This window comes from Canis aureus, chromosome 11 (genome assembly GCF_053574225.1).
Source record: "Canis aureus isolate CA01 chromosome 11, VMU_Caureus_v.1.0, whole genome shotgun sequence".
Lineage (NCBI taxonomy): Eukaryota > Metazoa > Chordata > Mammalia > Carnivora > Canidae > Canis > Canis aureus.
The window spans coordinates 63,109,665-63,132,345 of NC_135621.1; the positions used below are offsets into that span (position 1 = coordinate 63,109,665).

At 38.7% G+C, this 22,681-nt stretch overlaps 1 long non-coding RNA gene across 38 annotated transcripts in view; it reads right to left on the reverse strand.

Annotated features, from left to right (window-relative positions):
• LOC144324199 (uncharacterized) overlaps positions 1 to 22,681 on the reverse strand; it is a 584,277-nt gene that overhangs the window by 345,368 nt on the left and 216,228 nt on the right. For 32 of the 38 annotated variants that reach the window (XR_013389680.1, XR_013389687.1, XR_013389664.1 and 29 more), the window contains one exon: positions 15,222 to 15,323. The exons of 2 other annotated variants lie outside the window; for them this stretch is intronic. This is a non-coding gene — a long non-coding RNA (uncharacterized LOC144324199). Of the gene's footprint in view, positions 1 to 4,956; positions 6,992 to 8,438; positions 8,559 to 14,577; positions 14,707 to 15,221; positions 15,324 to 22,681 lie in introns of those variants that run through there. 4 more of the 38 variants (XR_013389683.1, XR_013389682.1, XR_013389669.1 and 1 more) reach the window with 4 other exon arrangements.

Sequence of the window (22,681 nt, forward strand, 5' to 3'; positions counted from 1 at the left end):
CCCCACAGTTGGGATATATAAGCTATTATTGTCAAGTGATTCTAAATAATTTGTGATTTCTCCTTTGACACATGACTTACTTGGATGCATGTTTCTTAACTTCCAAACATATGGCTTTTTTTCTAGTTTAATGTTATTGTTTTACAATGTTACTGCAGTGTGGTCCGAGAAGTGGTCTGTGTAGTAATGACACACTGAGAATAGCCCAGACCTGCTGTGGGGCTCAAGAAATGCTGGTTGATCATACATGTGTCATGTGTCCCTGAAAGAACGTGTGCTCTGCAGCTGCTGGCCACAGTGGTCCACATACATCCATTAAAACAAATTTGTTGGGATCCCTGGGTGGCACAGCGGTTTAGCGCCTGCCTTTGGCCCAGGGCGCAATCCTGGAGACCCGGGATCGAATCCCACGTCGGGCTCCCAGTGCATGGAGCCTGCTTCTCCCTCTGCCTATGTCTCTGCCTCTCTCTCTCTCTGTGTGACTATCATAAAAAAAAAAAAAAAAAAAAATATTTGTTAACTGTGCTGTTCAAGTCTTCCACAGCACTATAATACTTTGTCACCCTGTTTTATCAGTTACTAAGAGAGATAGGGTAAAATCCCAAATCCTGCGGGAGGATTGTCTATTTCACCTACTAGCTCTTCTAATTTTCATTGCATAAACTGCAAAGATAGGATACATTTTTGAATTGTAATGTCCTCTTAGCAATTTGAATTTTTATCATTGTGTGATGACTCCCTTTATCTCTAGTAATATTTTTATCTGAAATTAACAGTGATCTCAGGTTTATTTTCATTAGAATTTCCATCCTTCGTCTTTCAACCTTTCTCTGTGCTTATCTTTTAAGTATACTTTTTATAAATAGCATTTAGTTGAATTTTCTAAATCAGTCTTAAGCTTTTGATTTTTGATTGTAAATTTATACATTATATTTATAATGATTACTGTTATATTTAGATTTATTTCTACCATTTTATTGTATATTTTCTATTTCCCTGTTATTTTCTGAATCCCTTCTAAATTGTCTTCTATGCCATTGTTTTTAGATTAAGTCTCTTTTCTCATTCTATTTCCCCCATTTGTTTGAAAGTTACATGCTATATGCTCTACATTTTCTCTTTCTGTGATTGCTCTAGCAATTTTAACATACAGATATAAAGTATCAAAATCCAAAAAAAAGTATCAAAATCCAAAGCTGATTTTTAAAAAGATGTTATTTATTTATTTGAGAGAAAGAGACGGAGCATGCAGTGGGGAGGAGGGAGATGCAGAGGGAGAGGGACAAGCAAGACTCCTCACTGAACAGGGAACCCAACACGGGGCTTGATCCCAGGATCCTGAAATCATGACCCGAGCTGAAGGCAGATGCTTAACTGACTGAACCACCCAAGTGCTCCAAAGCCGATTAATATTATTGTCTCCTTCCCAAGAATCACAAGAACCCAGAACATTTCTGCTTGATTTCCCATCCCAATTCTTAATTATTTTGGTTATATTCTGTTTATCCCACCCCCAAAACAGCAGATATTATTTTTATACAATCAGCATTTGCTAAGTGTGCCCACCTGTATACAGCAATCTTTGCTTATGATTCCCTCCTTCAGTGCAGGCCTTCCACCTAGGAAAATTTTCCATTTACCTGAAGTTTATCCTGTAGGACAGCCTTTAATGAGGCTCTTTCTCATTTAGTTATACTTGTCAGAAATATTCTTATTTAGGCTTTATTCTTCAAGAGTTTCTCTACATACAATTCATATCAAGAGTTATTTTCTTTCAGCACACAGGCTATGTATGCTATTTCACTATATTCTATTGTTGCTGCTGAAAAGTCTAAATATTATGTCTTATAGGTAATGTGCCATTTCTCTCTGGCTGTTTTTAAGATCTTTTCTTTGTCTTTGCAGTTTTGTAATTTTTTTATGTAGATAGAGATTTATTTTTTTTTATCCTCACTGACATCTGTTAGGCTGTCTGGTCCTGAGAATTTGTACTACATAATTCAGAAAATCTCTCAGTAATTATCCATTTCATATGTTGACTCTTTTCCATTCTTCCTACACTAACCATCTAGATCTCTGATCAGATACATGTTAGACCCTCTAACTGCATTTTGCGTCTCTCTTCACCCCTCTTTTCCATGTCCTTATTTCCTAGGTTTACATTCTTAATCTACTAATTGTTATTGCTGCCTCTTCTAGTTCACTAAGTCTCTACTTAGCTCTGTCTACCTTGTTCTTCAACATATCTGTGAGTTTTAAGTTTCCATTATTAAATTTCTCGGGAAATTTGACTTTTTATTTGAATCATTTTTGGTCATTCTTTTATAGTTTCTTGTCTTTCTCATGTTTTCAGGCTTCCTTTTTATTTCTTTAAATATCCTGAACATTGTTAATTTAAATTTTGTATCTGATAATTGCAGTAACTGAATATTTTACAAGTCTGACTTTGCCTTGTTATTTCCACCAGCTTTTATTCATGGCACTTTGCTTCCATGCATGTTTTATGGTTTTTGACCAGGCTATTTATTTGCTTTGCAACTTCATCTTTGAAAATATCTTAGGCATGAATTACAGTTGTTTTTCTTCAAAGGAAAAAATAAGGCAATCCAGCTTCTAACTAGCACAGAACCATTTCCAATTAAATTCCCTACTTGAACTTTTTTTTTTTTTTTTTGGATTACAAGTAGCAGGAATTCTGACCTCATGCTCACATGAGAGCAAGGTATCAGTTATTAATTCTCAAGGAAAATCCCTCCTCCTGTCTTTGCTCAGCACCAAACATAAATTTTTATCCTTGCTATGTCCTTTCATATTTTTTTTCTTATTCACCTTCATACTTATAATGTAGCCTTTTGAAGTCCACATTTATATGGGGGACTCTGTCACACTTCCTGCACTGAGGAGGGTAGGTGTTACCTTCACCTTCCCAGGCCCCTTTCAACATTAAGTCAAAACACAATGTCATTGGGGTTCAGCAGAAACTCTCAGGGCACAATTCAGTATTGATGGCACCAACTTACCTTTCATATTTCCCACTTTCCCTTCTATTTGGCCTCTACATATTCCTTCCTCTTATGCCACTGCTGCAGAATATTAAAAATAAGTTTCTATTTCATATCACATTTTTTAAATTCCAATCAGAGGTGTTGGTCATGGTGTTAGTCTGCCATTCTGCCAAAAATTCCTACTACTTTCCCATTGACTCATATGCTCTGGAGTGGAGCTTTAATGCACTCAAAACATGGCAGACCCCGAAATGGTAGAGAAGCAAAGATTAGCATCCATTATACTGAGACATTTCTGAGGTATGAACAGTTCAATTTCAATTTCAATCTGGAAACAGGCTCAGATTTATATTTGTGGATTGTTTCCAATTTCCACTAAATCCAGTCTCTATTCCTCACTTTGTAGGTTCCCTTAATCTGGCCACTTTCTCCTTCCCCAAACCTGACATTATTAAACTAGAACAAAAGCTTCATTTTGAAAGACTGGTTTAGAGATTTGTAAATTAATGGAAAAATCTCTTCTGTTGCTTATTCTTCTATTCCATATTTTCACTCCTTGCTTAGAATTCATTCTCAACTATGGTCTGACTATAAGAAACGTCCTTTAAATATAAAGATACAAACAGATTCAAAGGAAAGAGATGAAAAAAATATAATACCCTAAGGCTAGTTAAATAAAGTGGGAGTAGCCATATTAATATCAAACAATGTAGATTTCAGAGTAAATAATGTTAACCACAGAGTGAAAGGCTCATTTCACAATGATAAAATGGTAAATGTGGGGCACCTGGGTGGCTCAGTCGGTTAAGCACCCAACTCTTGATTTTAGCTAAGGTCACAATCTCAGGATCATGAGATCGATCCGAGCTGGGCTCTGCACTCAGCAGGCAGTCTGCCTGAGATTCTCTTCTTCTGCTCCTCTTCCTGCTCACATGCACATGCACTCTCCTTATCTTTCAAATAAATAAATAAATATTTTTTTAAAAAAGGTAAATTCAACAAAGGGGCATATAATCTTAAACACTTTTGAACTTAATAACAAAACTTCTAAATACCTAAAGCAAAACTGATTAATGAAGGGAAAATAGATAAAATAACTATTGTCCAAAACTTCAACACTCTTTTATCACTAACTGATATAAAAAAGCAGAGAGAAAATCATTAAGTATAAAAAATAACAGGAAACTATAATCAACCAGTTTGACCTAATTGATATTTATACAACAGTCCACTCACATCAAAACACATATTCCTTTCAAAAGCACATGGAACATCATTCAACAAACTAGGGATAAGTGGATACTACCTTAACAGAATAAAGGCCTTACATGAGAAATCCACAACTAACATCATATTCAATGATTAAAGACTGAAATCTTTTCCTCTAAAATCATAAATAAGAGAGGCACCAGCGTGGCTCTGTGGTTGAGTGCCTGTCTGTCTTTGGCTCAGGTCATGATTCTGGGGTTCTGGGATCGAGTTCTGCATCAGGCTCCCTGCAGGGAGCCTGTTTCTCCCTCTGCCTCTCTCTGTGTGTCTCTCATGAATAAATAAACAAAATCTTTAAAAATAATATGAAAAAGATGATTACTTTCACCACTTCTACTCAACATTTTAATGGAAGTCCAAGACAGACCAATTAATCGAGAAAAGAAAATAAAGTATATCCAAATTAGAAAGGAAGAAGTAGAATTATATATGTTCACCAACAACACTTAATACGTAGAAGACTCTAATGATTCCACAAAAACAAAAACAAAACAAAACAAAACAAAAAAACACTTTTAGAACTAATAAATGAATTCAGCAATGTTGAGGGATACAAAATCAATACTCAAATCAGATGCTCTTCAATACACTAACAATGAAGAGTCAGAAGGAAATTAACAATAATTTACATAGCATCAAGATGATTAAAAAATTTAAGAATAAACTTAATTTAGGAAGCAAAAGACCTATACACTGAAAACTATAAAATGTTGCTAAAAGAAATGAAAGAAGATGCAAATAAATAGCAAGACATCCCACGTTTGTGGACTGTAAGACAGTACTGTTAAGATGTCAAAACTACCCACAGCCATCTACAAATTTAATGCAATCCTTATGAAAATCCCAATGCCATTTTTGCAGAAACAGAAAAATCCATCCTAAAACTCATAGAAAATCTCAAGAACCCTTAATAGGCAAAAATACTCTTGACAAAGAACAAAGTTGGAGCTATCACACATCCTGGTTTCAAAATTTACCACATAAGGCTACAATAATCAAACTGCTGTGATACTGGCATAAAGATAGATATATAGACCAATGGAATATAACAAAAATCCCAGAAATAACATTTGTTTATAGGGTCAGATGATTTTTGACAAGAGTGCCAAGACCATTCAACAAAGGAAAGGAAAGTTTCTTCAACAAATTGTGTTGGGAAAACTGAATATTCACATGCAAAACAATGAAGCTGGACCCTTACACCATTTACAAAAATTAATTCAAAATGAACCAAAAACATTCTTAAATGTAAGAACTAAAACTATAAAACTCATAGGAAAAAAAACACAGTGCAAAAGCTTAGTGATATTAGATTTGGCAACGACTTCCTGGATATGACACCAAAGTACTGGCAAGAAAAGTAAACATAGACAAATGGGACTATGTTAAAATTAAAATCTGTGCATCAAAGGACACAACCAATAGAGTGAAAAGGCAACCTATGGAATGAGAAATTATATTTTCAAATCATATATCTGGTAAGAGGGTAATAATAAGGAAATATATAAAGAATGTCTACCGCTCAACAACAATAAAATACCCCAATTAAGAAATAAGCAAAAGACTTAGACATTTCTCCAAAGACAATATACAAATGCCAAGAAGCATAAGAAAAGTTGCTCAACATCATTAAGCACTAGAAAAATTCAAATCAAAACCACAATGAGCTATCACTACATACCCATTAGAATGGCCATAATAAATAGCTTTATTTAGAAATTATTTAGTATTGGTGAGGGTTTGGAGAAATATGAATGCTGTGTACTACTACTGGTGAGAATATAAAGTGGTGCATCACTATGAAATATAGTATGACAATTTCTCAGAAAGTTAAAAACAAAATTACTACATAATTCTGCAATCCCACTTCTGGGTATATATCCAAAAGAACTGAAAGCAAGATCTCAAAGAGATATTTGTACACCCATGATCATAATAGCAGTACTATTCAAAATAGCCAAAAGGTGGAAGCAACCCAAGTGCCCATCAATAATAGGAAGAATGGATAAATAAAATGCAGTATATACATAGGATGAGATATTACTCAGCCTTAAAAAGGAAATTCTGACACATGCTTCAACATGGATAAACCTTGAGGACATTAAGCTAAGTAATACCAATCACAGACACAAATACTTTATGATCCACAAATGAGGCTTCTCAAGTAGTCAAATTCACGGAAACAGAAAACAGAATTGTGCTTGCCAGGGTGTAGAGTAAGAAGGAAATAAGAAATTATATAATAGGTATAGGGTTTCAGTTTTGCAAAATGAAAAATTCTGAAGATTTCTACACAACAATGTGAATATACTTACCACTATTGAACTACATGCTTAGAAATAGTTTTTTTTTTTTTTGCTTAGAAATTTTTAGATGAGAATCTATACATTATGCATTTTTTAACAATAATAAAAAAAACACAGGAAACATTTACTAAGGCAGACTATTCTGGGCTATAAATTTTAATTCAATATATAAAATTAATTTCAATGACTTTAAAAGGATTCAAATAATTTATGAGGTCATATGAGCATGAAAATTTCTTTGTGAGGGATCCCTGGGTGGCTCAGTGGTTTGGCGCCTGCCTTTGGCCCAGGGCGTGATCCTGGAGTCCCGGGTTCGAGTCCCACGTCGGGTTCCCTGTGTGGAGCCTTCTTCTCTCTCTGCCTGAGTCTCTGGCTCTCTCTTTGTGTCTCTCATGAATAGATAAATAAAATCTTTAAAAAAAAAAAAAAGAAAATTTCTTTGTGGAAATTGTTAATTTCAAATTAGATTTCCTTAATTGATATATTTCTATTAATTCTGATAAATTATATTTTCTTCAGAATTTTTCCACTTCATAGAAATTTCAGAATTTTTTGGCATAAAATTTTCCCAATTTTCTCTTGATAACTCTTTTAATATCTAAAGCATCTGTATAAAATACCATGCTTATTCCTGTTATTGGTAATTTGTGCCTTCCCCATTTTTTTCTTAATCAGTCTGACTTGTGGCTTCAGTTTGCAACCTTTCAGAGAACTAACGTTTGGCTCTATTAAATTTCTCTACTGTATATTTGTGCTCTATTTCATTAGTTCTTTGATTTTATCTATATTGTTTTCTTTCTTTTTCTTTTTGGGGTTTAATTTGCTGTTTTTTTCTAACTTCCTAAGATAAATACTCAGACTGTTGATTTTCAGCCTTTTTTTTCTTTCTTATGTGTATTTGCTGTATTTTCTCTCATCATACCATTAGCTGCATCACAAAAGTTTTCAGATGTGACATTTTCCTTATCATTCAATTCAAAATATTTTTAAAATTTTTACTGTAAAAAATAAATTTTAAAAAATATATTTTTATTGTGATCACTTCCTTAACACAACAGTTATTAAAAAGTACACTGCCTAACTATCAAGCATTTGGGGATTTTCGAATTTTCAAATTTTTGTTACTGATTTCTAGCTTAATTTCAACTCTGGTCAGAGAATAAATTAAGTATTTCAGTCCTTTGGGAATTTGTTCAGACTTGCTTTATGACCAACATATGATCAATTTTGGTATATGCTCTCTGTGAATTTAAAAACAAGTTGGTGGAGATGGATAGTGGTGATGGTGACACAAAAATGTGAATGTATTTAATGACACTGAACCACCATAAATGTAAAAATGGTTAAAATGGTAAATTTTATGGCATGCATATTTTATTATTTTAAAAAAAAAGTTGTTGGCTACAGTGCTCTCTATGTGTCAATTAGGTCAATTTGGTTAATAATGTTGTTTAAAAGTTCTATACCTTTACCAACATTTTGTCTGTATGTTTGACCAGCTACAAAGAAAGGTATGTTAAATTTTCCTGCTGTGATCATGAATTTCTCTACATCTCTTTTGGATTAGCTTTGAATTGTTTTGTATATTCGGGGATTGTTTTCTATATTTGGGATTGTCTACTAGGTGACTACAAATTTGGACCTGTTACATCTTGCAGTGCAATGGTGCTTTTGGCATTATATACCTATTTTCATCTTTAGTAATATTTTGTCTTAAAGTCTTCATAGCTTTATCAACTTTCTTTTGGTAGCTGTTTTTCTAGCTTTCAATTCTTCAACCTTCCTGTCTCCATATATTTAACTTGTGTCTCTATAAGGAGCAAATAGTTGGGTTTGTTTATTTAATCTGACAACTTACATTTCTTTAATTGGTGCATCCTTTGGATCCAATGAGTATATTTAGTTATCCCAGACTCCTTTTTATTATGTTGCTATGTGCTCTTTTAGTGTAAGTATATGTATTTTATTTAGTAGCTACCTAGAGATAAAAATACACATTCTTGACTTATCAAATACTAATGTAAATTCAGACTTTTATTTATTCCTGGGCAATTCAAGTGCCCTCAAATACTTTAACTCCAATAACCCCCTACCAAATTTACATGCCACTGTTAGAGTGCATTTTAATTCCATATAGTTATTCTTCCCTCAGGACATTATCTTATAGTTACTGTTTATTTATACAGATCCACATATTTACACTTTTCAGTTTCTTCTACATTCCCAACCTTGACTGTAAAATCATTGAAGAATGAATGCCCTTTATACTCTCCCTTAGTACATATCTGCCAGTGACACAACCCCTCAGTTTTTCTCTACAAATATTTCCATTTTGCCTTTATTTTTTTTAAGATATTCTCACTGGTATAGAATTCTAAGTTGCCATTTTTTTTTCAGTGCTTTTAATATATCATTCATTAACTGCTAGCTTCCACTGTCATTGTTGAAAAGTCTATTGTTAATCTCTGCTCTTTCCTTTCTGGCTACTCTTAAGACTCACTGTCTTCTGTTTTCAGCAGTTTAATACTGCAAACAATTTTACTATATTTATTCTACTTCAGGTTCACAGTGCTTCTTTAATATGTAACTTGATATCTTTCATTAGCTTTGGGAAACTCTCAGCCATCATCTCTTCTAACACTGCTTTCACCCAGTCTTCTTTCCTCTCCTGCCAGGCTTCCAATTACACGCTATATCACTCTCATTATCCCGCTTTTCCTGCCTCTTTTCCCTACATCCTTCTTTTATACCCAACACTTTACTTTGAATATTTTCTTTTGACTGATATCACAATTTCTTTGTTCTCTCTTCCACTGTGTCTATTCACTATTAATCCATCCACTGAGTCCTCAATTTCCATCATGTTTTAAGTTCTAGAATATTGGGACACCTGGATGGCTCAGTGGTTAAGCATCTGCCTTTAGCCCAGGACATGATCCTGGAGTCCTGGAATCAAGTCCCACATTGGGCTTCCTGCATGAAGCCTGCTTCTCTCTCTGCCTATGTCTCTGCCTCTGTGTGTGTGTGTCTCTCATGAATAAATAAATTAATTCTTCAAAAAAAAAAAGTCCTAGAATATTTATCATGTATAAATGTATGTGTATGTATATATGTGTTTGACTGATACCCTAAATTCTCAATCTTTCCTTTTATTTCATTAGGTACATCAATATATCATGGTTATTTGAAAATTCATATCATACTTCATTATCTGGATCCTTTCTGGTCTGTTTATATAATATATTGTTTCTCTTAATTTCTTAACACTTTCTCTTACATTTTTATAAGTTTGGTTATCTTTGCTTGAGTGCAGAACACAGTATATAAAAAATTATCACATTATCTTATATTTTTATAGGTTTGATTATCTTTGCTTGAGTGCAGAACATAGTATATAGAAAATTATCTCAGGATCAGGAGTATAACATTTCCTCCAGAGGGGATTTATATTTGCTTTTGAAATATAGATACAAACATTAGCATTCTCAGTCATCTTATTCAAATAGGAGACTGAGATAATTTGAAGTTGGGTTTCAGTCCCTGCAAATAAGTATAAAATCAGCTCAATCTTAACCCTAGTTGAAAGCCTATTGTTTTTCCAGGGTTCTCAGTCCCTGACGGGCTTCTCAGCCTCCAGGTAACTTCTTCCAGGATTCCAGTAGCTGCCACTGGGGAACACTGCTCCAAATGCTGCCCTTACCTATCTAGGTTTCATTATTCTCCCAGGTATTGGCCCTATAAGCCTGCACTGTCTTATCAGCTCCACTATGCCTTTCAACAGGTGTTTGTCACACTTTTTCCAGGTTTTCAGTAGGATGATTGTCCAAATTACTCATCCCTGTATTACAGAAAGCAAAACTTTTGACAGGAAATGTTTTTAATTCACCACTAATGTTAATTATGTTTCTCTCACTAAGCTACCTATGCCATCCTTACGTATTTCCAACCCCTTTGTCATCCATCCCTCAACTACAACAACCAAGTCACAGACTAGGTCTTGGATAAAAGATGGAAAAGTTTAAAAATTAATGATAATCTTTGCTTTTGTCAGCAACTTCACATATTGTTACATCTCACGTAACTTGGCAGTTTTACCATGTATCGTACTTTAGGCATAATGATACTGATGTTCCAAGAATGGAATTAATTTCTAAGGCTACAAAACTATAGGACAGCCCAAATTTGAACCCTGATCTCTCTGACTTCATGTTTGGACCCCATGTCACTAGACAACAAAAGTTCCTTAAAGGGATAGTGATCACCTAGGTAGGAGCATGGTAAGGAGGTAAAAGCAAAATGTCTCATTCTCTCAGAATCAGGAACACGAAGCCCAAGGAAGAAGCCCCTGGAAGCAGCTATCTAGTAGAAACAAGAGAACTTCTCTAATGAAATAAATTCAAAAGAGGCAGAGAGGGCAGTCCCGGTGGCACAGTGGTTTAGCACCGCCTAAAGCCCGGGGTATGATCCTGGAGATCCGGGATCGAGTCCCACGTCAGGCTTCCTGCATGGAGCCTGCTTCTCCCTCTGCCTGTGTCTCTGCCTCTCTTTCGCCCTCTCTGAATAAATAAATAAATAAATAAATCTTTACAAAAAAAAAAAAAAAGAGGCAGAGAGTATCATACAGCCTCTCCCCCTGCCTGAGCAGAATTATCCTTGCTGCACCTAGCTAAACAGTTTCAAGGGCTTCCTAACAAGTAATTTCATTAACAGCACCAATTAAATATCTAACAATCTACCTTTTCTTAGGAAGCCAGATCCTGGTACAGGACGAATTATTCTTAGAGGTAAATCATGGGGAACCTTGATCTTGTGAGACTAAGATCCTCTGAATAGCCCAGGTCTTTGTTTAAATAAGACTTTGTCTATTCCCAAATATCTTTATAAACTCAGTTCTCTTTGATCACATACTATACACTAGACACTGTGATGGGTGATGGGAATACAACACACACCAAAATAAAGTCCCTGTTCTCATGGAATTTACAGTTTAGTGGAGAGGAGAGGTTTCACAAATCCTCATGTCAGTTGTATGCTGGTGAATGTTTTATTTTTTTATTTTTTAAAAAGATTTTACTTATTTATTCATGAGACACACACAGAGAGAGAGAGAGAGAGAGAGAGGCGCAGAGACACAAGCAGAGGGAGAAGCAGGCTCCATGCAGGGAGCCCGACGTAGGACTCGATCCCAGGTCTCCAGGATCACACCCTGGGCTGCAGGCGGTGCTAAACCGCTGTGCCACCAGGGATGCCCTGGTGAATGTTTTAAAACCACCTCTCTGGGGGAAAGAATAGGCGTGAACTCTGATTTGTAGCGTCTGCCCATTCCTTTGATGGAAAAATTCTCACCATGACTGATTTCAGGCTACTAAGATGATGTCACTGAACATGGGCTTGGGAAGAATACACAGGGTCAGCTCTCAGAAGCCAGTATGAGCACATTCCAACGTACCAGAGACCATAATAAATGGAAATGAGATATGTGTTCTAAAACAATAAAGCCTCATCCTACAAGACACAGAACAAGAGAACCAAACCCAGACTCAATGGTATGATAGGCATCTTTGAGGAAGTGATGCTTTGCGCTGAGATCTGAAGGATGAGTTAGTGTTAGCCAGGTAAAAAGTGAACAAGGAGAGATGACCTGTATAAAGCACACAGACAATGAAGCAGAGCCCACTTCTAAGATGAATGGGGCAGAAAAGGAAAGCACCAGGTGAGGAGTTAGGAGGTCTCTCTCCATTCTGGTCTATTTCCTGCCTGTTCAGTCCCTCCGTTTTCTACCAATGGCCAAAGCTGGAGAATGTTTAACCTCCCACATAATACGTTCACTTGAAAGCACTGGGGAGGACGTGCCCCCCTCCTTGTAGGAGCATAATCCTGGGACTAGCAGCCTCCCTTCCCCACCATTTGCATCAAGTTGACTAAAGGCAAGAGAGTCTAGATTTCAAAGCCCTGGCAGCTTAGTGCAGCTATTCTCAGCCAATGACACAGTTCTTTTCCCTAAAGTTTAAGATACATTTCCTTATTAAACTTTTAAAAAATGAAAAAAATGGTACAAATGGAGGGAGGGAGGGAGAAGAGAACAGAAAATGATTGCACATTGAAATAAATGTGCTACTTGAGAAAATTATAAGTGCCTAAAAACAGGAGTTTATAATGAAAGTGCCTTCTGAAGCAGAACTATAGCATCACTATTCCGATGTGAAAATACAATAAACTGTCCTATTAAATCTAAGGAGTTAGATTTAATAAGATGGGTGGTATATTAAATAAATGCCAACTGATTATTAAAGATCTTTTTATTGAGGATTTACAACTATGTCATCAAATAACTGAACAGTATTCAGGTATAATAAGACCCATATGAGAAACTTAATTTAAAGTAGTGCAAAGAACCAAAAACACTATTACAAACAGACCATGAAAACTTGGAAAATAGATAAGAGGCAAAAAACATCCTATCAAATTATTGTCAATAGTGGGGGCTGAGGCGATGAGGGAGGACAAAATATCATTTACATGTGAGTCAACTAAATAGCTATTCAAAAGCACTATAGCATGACTGAATGGCACACTGCGTAGGTAGATGCGCCCTCCCCCAGGGGCTGAACAGTCCTCCCTTTTCTTTCATGTAGAAAGAAAATTAACTTCTTAAATGCGCACATTCTGTAGTAATGAAATCCTGGGTTTCTTAGAAAATTGTTCTGTCTTCCAAAGTGAACGTGAACTTCAAGAGGAAAAGGGTCTTGGGTCTCTACCTAGAGACAGAAGACACTGCTAAGGGGTTGGGAGAGGGAGAGGAAAAGACCGGAAGGGAGGGCCCCGGAGGGAGGGAGGGCCCAGGTGAGGAGGAACAGGGGTAGTGGGAGGTGGAACAGGAGGGAGGGAAAGGGACGGAGGGGGAGGTGGTGAGAAGGAGAAACACTTGTCTGAGAGTCAGAAACAGTTCTCTCCTGGGCTTAGGCCTCACACCTTATGGGACATCAAACAAGCTCCTCCCAAAACTTAGGCTTCCCTGTTTCCTCACAAGTCAAATAAAAGAGTTAAGCTATGAGATTTCGTTGTTCTACTCTCATGTCTAGTCGTTGGGTCTCTCTGCTAAAGTGCCAGCAAACAAGAAAAACCTTCTCATGGAATAATAAGACTCTTATAGAGCACAAGAGAGGGAGACTGAGACCCAGAGATGGAGGAGGGAGAGTGTTTCCTGAGTGGTAACAGCATCTTGGTTCCTGGGGTCCATTCCCAGCCGTCACCGCCCTCCCACCCCAGCCTCCCCACCAGCTGGGCAAGGAAAATATTATTACTGTTGTTGCTGCACAGAGGCAGCAGCTGAGTTTGGGACTTGCATGGTGGCCTACCTATGAGTGGGCTGGTTGCAGGTGAGGGCCAGCTCTCCCCCCAGCTCATTGCCAGCCTGGTGGGTGGGTGGAGGGGGTAACTTTATGCACATGCAGGACACTCCAAGCCAGGAAGTGCCAGACAAGTGGCTGGAGCAAGCCAGACGAGTGCACAGCTTCACACATGGGCCATCACTTGCCTTTGGCCCACAGCAGGCAAAGAGGACGCTACAGAGGATAAGCAAAAGAGGGCCAAAAAAAATCGCACTACTGACAAATGACTCTATTTCTAGTAGAGATTCAGACACCTCGTCCTTAGTCACAAGTGACATCTAATTTGGCCCTAAAAAACTAGCCTTTATGTCTCTGGTACTTGAGGCTTTAGGTTAAGACATGTGGATGTCCCTCATAAATCTGATCTCCTTTAGGCCCTGTCAGCGACCCCTGGGCTGCCACCCAGGAGCAACGTGGCTACTTCCTTTCCCTCTCAAAAGGTTTCAGTGAGAATAAAGAAATTATCTTTAAAATACACGTAGCAATTCCTCAGCATAGGTAGGAAAGAAGTCACTGAAGTTATGAATGGGAGAAACTACCAAAAGAAAATTGAGGAGACGGGGGAACTGTGTATTCCTATCTCTCTCCATCTCCCCGGTATCTCACCTGCCGGGATCACGGGGGTTCTGCACTGTGGAGGGACATCCGTCAACACTAATCAATACATGTGGTGTTAGTCATGGATGATAAATTTGAAAGGGATTATAACTGTAAACAGTGATCAATAGAGACTTGCTGGAGGAGACAGAGAGGAAAAAACAACCTTAAAATGTTACACGGTTAATAAAGTAAGGGGGGGAGGGTCGGTCTTAAACAAAACTCCAAGAGACCGACAACATTCTAGTTCTTTCTCTTATGGGAGGTGGCATGGAAGGAGGAGTGGATAAAGAATCCTCCCCCAGAGTTTTTCACAAGGCAATTGCCACTAAAAGAGTGCATTATTAATTTACAGCATATTTGCTGATCCTTCTGGTTGGAAGGCACATTCTCCATTAGCATTTGGTTGAAGATTTGTTCCTGGATCCGAGCTGGCATCACTCAAAGCCCCCAGAGTATAGCTTGCCCTTTCCCTACATCGCCCTCCGCCCCCTTTCCTCCCGCCTGTCTCTTCTCTTCTCCCCTCCTCTGATTTCACCCCCGGCACATGACTGAGCAGTGCATTCACAAGCGTGACATCCCTCTCTGCAAACAAATATATCCTGAATCCAAGCAAAAAGGAAAAAAAAATGCAGGAAGCCTCCACTGCTCACCCATAGATGAATGGAACTATCTGTCTTGTCACCGGGGGTCGGAGCGAGAGGTTACTCCGAGTCTATACCTTAGCTTCTCTGCTGACGTTTGCAAGCAACTTCCTTAAAAATAAAACAAAATAAAGAGTGAAAAAAAGAATCCTGCCACATCAAGCACTTAGCCGGTCCCTCTAGAACCCTCCCAGACTGTGTCTTCTCACCACCTTTGGAGTCACAGCTCCAGGCCTGACATATAAATTTTTTTTCCACTGACCTTTTAGTGTCCTTTCTGCCAGAGTGTGTAAACCATAAGCTGATATATGAAGGCAATTTTTAGTGGTGCCACTTGTATCTGAGTGATTGCACACACTTTACGTTTCTGGCCTGCCACCCCTTCCACCTTTCGAAGATCTCTCTATTTTCTTTTAAGGGAACTGCAACAAAGGTGAAAGCAAGTTTAACTGCTTCAAGACTTTGATGGCCAGAGGCACCTGTTTGGGGGATTCGTAACTGACCAGGGCCCATCTTCAAAGCTAGAATTTTCCTTTGCTGCTCTAGGGATCAGCAGGACAGGAACAATGGGAAAGAGAGGTTAAAGTGACAGCTATCCCTGCCAGCCCCCCAATCACAACCAAAGCAGACAGAGATCAAAGCTAAAGCCTTGTTGAAGACTCAGAGGACACACTATGATTGTCTCCATAAATTCTAAGAGCCCGGCCCCTGGGGGTGATGGAGTGAGTGGGTATAAAGCCAGAGAAGATATCTAACTAGCAGAATCACCACCCTGCCATTGTCTGGTCACCCCTTCAAAAGCTTAGGCTGCTATTTTTCCTCAGCAAGCCACAGGGTCAGTCCTGCCGGGCTCTGCAACATGCCCTGGCCTTGGAAGGGAGACTATAAGAAACACAAGAAGAGCCGCATTTACTCTTCTTATCCCAAGCTGGAAAGGAAGCTATCGAAAAAGTACAGCATCCACCACCATAATCACCATGATAGTACTTCTTGTCCTTGCGGTAGCTCACAAGGGATCAGGAGGCATCAGAGTCTGAAGTAAGAGGGTCCTGTCAGCCGGTATGAAGTCCGTGGTGAGGGAAGAAGTATAAAAATGAGTTGGACGGAGTCTGATGAAGCGAATCTGGTCTACTAATTTAATATCCTCCATGTAGGAGCAGGATGGATGAGTAAAATCTGCAATGGGGATGTGGCTCCTAGAAGACCAACTTCAAGACCACTCCAGTAGACCATGCCACATCGCCCTTCCACTGCCAAACTCAGAGCATCAAAATGCAATTTCATTAAGGGTCCCAATGGGTCTCTTTCATTGGAGCATGGCTCAAGAAGACTTGATGAGAATGCCCTGCCCATCTCAAGTAAGACCAATGGTCACCTCAACTACTAAGGCCCAATTATCTCAAGAGATCATGAGTATCTAGGTAGCCAATGAAGAAGACTTTCACTGAAAGACCTGAGAATGATGTTGAAAAACCTTCACTGGGCTCCTCACCTTAAGGCCATGTCCTTGCCAGAATGTCTTTACCATCTGTGGGAAGATCATAGTAATTTACTACTAATAACATTCTAAGATTTTAAAACATTTTTAACACATTTAAGCAACTTCTAGTCTACTTTTCTCACTCGATGTATTTGAATTTGAGTGAGAAAAGAAAGCAAAGAAATACCTAGTGTCTGAGAATTGCCAAATCTGAAAACCATCTCATCTGTGTCACCGTTCACAGGAGAAAAAGGCTACTGATACACTTTGAGGCACTGTGACAATCATAAATTGTTGTAAGGCTGTGCCTCCTCCACAAAGCTCTTGGGGAGGTGCTCAAAATTTGGACATGTGTTTGGGACTGTTTCAAGTATGTGAAAATCCTCCATCACATGTGTGCCAGCTGAGAAAAGGATGAGAAGTTAGGGATCGACTATTGGCCAGAGGAGCAGAAGATAAGGGGATGCAGGAGGATTCAAGCAAAGGGTCAATAGCATATGTCCCATGCCAGACCTTATGGAGGGGAGAGCAGCTCCAATGACAGAACCATCCAGCTTCCCTTAAAAGGACCCTGGCCTGGGCAGCCAAAGCAGGAAAAGTGACCAAGTTCTACCATAGGGCCACCTGGTGGGGACCACTGAGGTGGAAGGACCAAAACATTCCACAGAAAAGGAATGTTGGGAGCACCACCTGGGTAACCTAGAGGTTGAGCATCTGCCTTGGGCTCAGATCATGATCCTGAGGTCCTGGGATCAAGTCCCACATCAGGCTCCCTGCAGGGAGGGGACTCTCCCTCTGCCTATGTTTCTGCCTCTCTTTGTGTCTCTCATGAATGAATAACTAAATAAAATCTTTAAAAAAAAAAAAAAAAAAAAAGGAGAGTCAGGAACCACGGCCTCCCTCTGCTTCCAGGCCCAAACCCATCTTAACTGAGGATTCTGGCTCCAGGGGCTGTTGGAAGTATGGCCATATTTGCCAGGCACCAAGAACTCCAGGATAGTGGAGTACCACTGAGGATTCCACCTTAAGCAGCCTCTTAAATTTGACAAGGGTTTGAAAGGCACTGCAGTGGAGCCTCCCAAGAATAAATGGTGGCAGCCCCAGGTGTGGACTTAGGGTATAATTTCAGTGTGAATATTCCAGACTATTCCTGCCTCAGGCCTGACCTAGGAATGCCACCAGTGGGCAACTTTGGAGTTGGCCAAGCAAAGTTCCAGGGAATATGAATCCTTGTGTGACAAATGCAGAGCTGGGGCAACTAAAAACCAGTGCTATAGAAAAGGGGGACTAATGTTCACCTCAATCATGACAGTTGATGGACCTGCAACCCTAGGAGGAACCACTCCAACAAAGAATATGCATTAAGCATCTTGGCCAGTCACTGAGCCAAAAAGCTTATATATATATTATCTCAGTTAAACTTACAAGATTGCAGTATTTTAACTCCATTTTACAGATGAGTAAACTGAAGCTCAGAGAGCCTAAGTCACTTATCTAGTGTCAGAACTATCAATTGCCAAAGCCATTGTTCTTTTCTACACCATATGCCACTTCTCAGTGATCTGCCTTATTTAGCCTTTCTCAGGTGGAATGGACAGGACTCAGAGACTGGAAAGGGAAAACGATGTTCTGTCCTACTGAATTCTGGACCCAAACAACTTTTGGACTGTTACAAATGCTATGCTGTTTGCAGAGTGGCCAGTGGTAAAGATCAAGACTGAGGAAGGTGAAGAAACTAAAAGACATTTTTAGAAGATGGATTAACAGGCAAAACTCTGCCAAAATTATTTGGGGGACAGTAACCTATGACTTATTTATGTCATTCTCATGCTCCCATCTTCATCAAAGTGATGGCTTTGTACTCTCATTCTTGATTGTGTAATGAATCTGAAAGTTCTCCCTGGCCCAACTCCTCATTTGACAGAGGAGAGAGGAAGAATGAAGATACTGCTAACGAAAGGGCTATCCTCAAAAAAGCCCAGAAAAAAAAGACTGTATTCCCAGTGGCATAAGGGAAGGTGCCCCATCCCACTACTTTAGGTGGTGGTGTCAAGGATCCCAGGGATTTATTTGCTCTGGGCACTCTTCACAACTTGAGTGACAAGAGGATTATGTCAAATGGGTTAAAAAGTCCCTTTGTTCCAGGAGCAAACCTTGCCGTAAGGACCTACTCAATGCTACTCAAAAAGGACCATTCAAAAAAAAAAAAAAAGGACCATTCAGCAAAGACTTCCTATTCTAAAAGTCAGTTCATTCATTCATTCATTCTCTTGTTCATTCAGGTAACATTCATTGAGCCCCTACTCTATGAAAGGCACCATGGCCCATCTATGAAAAATTCACAGCTAATATCATCCTCAATAAGGAATAACAGAGCTTTTCCTCAACAGTCAGGAACAAGACAGGGATGTCCATTCTCACCACTTTTATTCCATATAGTACTAGAAGTCCTAGCCACAGCAATTAGACAACAAAAAGAAATAAAAGGCATCCAAATCAGGGATCCCTGGGTGGCACAGCGGTTTGCCGCCTGCCTTTGGCCCAGGGCGCGATCCTGGAGACCCGGGATCGAATCCCACATCGGGCTCCCGGTGCATGGAGCCTGCTTCTCCCTCTGCCTGTGTCTCTGCCTCATTCTCTCTCTCTCTCTGTGACTATCACAAAAAAAAAAAAAAAAAAAAAAAAAAATTTAAAAAAAAGGCATCCAAATCAGTAAGGAAGAAGTCAAAATTTCACTATTTGTAGATGACATGATACTACATAGAGAGAACCTGAAGGACTCCACCAAAAAACTGCTATAACTGATAAACAAATTCAGTAAAGTCAAAGGCTACAAAAATCAATGTACAAAAATCTGCTGCATTTCTATACAATGATGAAGCAGCAGAAAGATAAATTAAGGAGTCAATCCCATTACAATTCACCCAAAACAATGAGATACCTAGGAATAAGCCTAACCAAAGAACTGAAAGACCTGTATTCTGAAAACTATAAGACATTGATGAAAGAAACTGAAGATGACACCAAGAAATGGAAAGACATACCATGCTCATGGATTGGAAGAATGGACATTGTTAAAATGTCTATACTACCCAAAGCAATCTACATATTTAATGCAATCCCTATCCAAATAACAACAGCATTTCTCACAGAGATAGAACAAACAATTCTAAAACTTGTTTGGAACCACAAAAGACCCTGAATAGCCAAAGCAATCCTGAAAAAGAAAAGCAAAGCTGGAGGCATCATAATTCCAGATTTCAAGTTATATTACAAAGCTGTCATGATCAAAACAGTATGATCAACAAAAAAAGACAGATCAACAGATCAGAATAGAAAACCCAGAAATGAACCCACCATTAAATGGTCAATTAATCTTCAACAAAGCAGGAAAGAATATCCAATGGGAAAAAAAGAGTCTCTTCACCAAATGGTGTTGGGAAAACTAGACAACAACATGCAGAAGAATGAAACTGGAACATTCTCTTACACCAAACACAAAAATAAATTCAAAACTGATTAAAGACCTAAATGTAAGACCTGAAACCATAAAAATCCTACAGAATAATACAGGTAGTAACTTCTTTGACACTGGCTTAGCAACTTCTTTCTAGATGGGTCCCCTGAGGCAAGGGAAACAAAGGCAAGGGAAACAAAAGCAAAACCAAACTTTTGGGACTACATCAAAATAAAAAGCTTCTGCACAGTGAAGGAAACAGTAAAAAAAAAACTGAAAGGCAGCCTATGGAATGAGGAAAGATATTTGCAAATGATCTATCTGATAAAGAGTTAGCGTCCAAAATATATGAAGGATTTATAAAACTCATCATCCAAAAACCAAATAATCCAATTAAAAAATGGGCAGAAGACATGAATAGACATTTTTCCAAAGAAGACATACAGATGGCAAACAGACAAAATAAGATGCTCAACATCACTCATCATGGAAATGCAAAAAAAAAAATACACAATGAAATATCATCTCACACCTGTCAGAATGGCTAAAATCAACAAGATAAGAAACAGGTGTGGTGAGGATGTGGAGAAAGGGGAACTCTCTTGCACCGTTGTTGGGAATGCAACTGGTGCAGCCACTATGGAAAACAGTATGGAGGTTCTTCAAAAAGTTAAAAATATAACTACCCTAGGATCCAGCAAACACACTACTAGGCATTTTTCCAAAGAATACAAAAATACTAATTCAAATGTTTCAAACAAGCATCCAAATGTTTATAGTAGCATTATCTACAATAGCCATATTACAGAAAGTAACACACACACAACGGAATATTACTCAGCCAAAAAAAAGAATGAAGTTTTGCCATCTGCAATGACATGGATAGATCTAGAGAGTATTATCCTAAGTGAAGTAAGTCAGTCAAAGAAAGACAAATACCATGTGATTTTACTCATATGCATACAAACAAAACAAACAAAGCAAAGAGAGAAGGGGGCAAAACAAGAAACAGACTCTTAATGCTAGAGAACAAACTGATGGTCACCAGAGAGGAGATGGGTGGGCAGATGGGTAAAATAAGTGATGGAGATTAAGGAGCACACTTGTCTATGATGAGCACTGGGCGATGCATGGAATTGTTGAATCACTATATTGTACCCCTGAAACTACTATTACACTGTATGATAACTAACTAGAACTTAAATAGCAACTTTTTAAAAATTTAAACAATTGAAAAATAAAACAAACATGGCCCCCATCCCATGGAGCTGACGGTTCCACAGGGAATTTAGACACTGAGCATAGAACCACACAAGGCAACATGAAACTGCTACTGTGGGAGTGCTACAGGAGGAGCACAGGACACAATGAGAGCTCACAATAAGGGGATATGACTGAGTCCACAGATAGGGGGTACTCCCTGATGAGTGGATTGAGGGTTAAGGTTGAGGAGGAAACAGACATCTGGGTGAATGGGGGTAAGGAGAGAGTTCCAAGTAGAGAAAATAGCTTATGCAAAGTCCTTGGGGTTGGGGGACAAGGGTGGGAGAGCGCATCGCAAAGATGCTGGTGTAGCTGGGAGGCAGAGAAAGGAGGAAGAGATGTGAGACAAAGCTGGAGACACAGGCCAGATATTAAGAATGTTAAAGATCAAAGTCTTCACACTAAAACCAATGGGGAGCCATTGAAGAGTTTTCAGCTGGTGGAGGAAGTGATGTAATGGGATTGAAGCTCAAAAACATCATGATGGTTGTGTGAAGAATGAATTTAAATGAGATTAGAATGAAAGAGGAGAGCCTAAAGGAGGCCTTTGTCAGATCTTGCAAAATTATGGTGGTTTGGACCAGGGTATTCAGATGAAGATGAGCCAAGTAAACTGACTCAGGTTATTTGGGAGGTAATTCAACAAATCTAGGTAATGCACTGATTAAAGGAGATTAGGGAGGTGAAGGTGACAAGGATAACTTGTAGTTTTATGGTCAATGTGGCAAATAATTTCTCCTAGAAAGCAGAAATACAAAACCATCTGTCAGAAATACGTAAATTATTTCAGAGAAAAAGCAGCACTGTTGCTGGAGGGGCCAGGGCAAGATACAGGGATGTCCTAAAGACCTATCAAGCCACATCTTCTCAAGGATGGCCAGAAGATCCATAGATCCATACACAGGCTATTCTTCTCCCTCTCCTCCTCACTCTCCCTCTCCATCATAGTTTTCCATCAGGATGCTCAGCACAAAGTAGATACTCCATCTTAATAGGAAAAAAGAAATCAGAAGACCAGCTCCACCAGGAATTATAAGTTTGCCCTTCAACACATCTCACAGCCTCTCTGCTCTTCAACTTTAGGTCACTGAACTGGATTCAGGGTGTCAAGTGCTTCTCGGAAACCTAAATTTCTGGTACATCTACATGGCCACTTGGGGTGTGCATTCGAACATATACCTCCCTCCACTTCATTCCATCTCAGACTACCAAATCTGTATTATTCTTTTTGGCATATTTGCCTGTTGGACTGCTGTAAGGGCAGTAGCT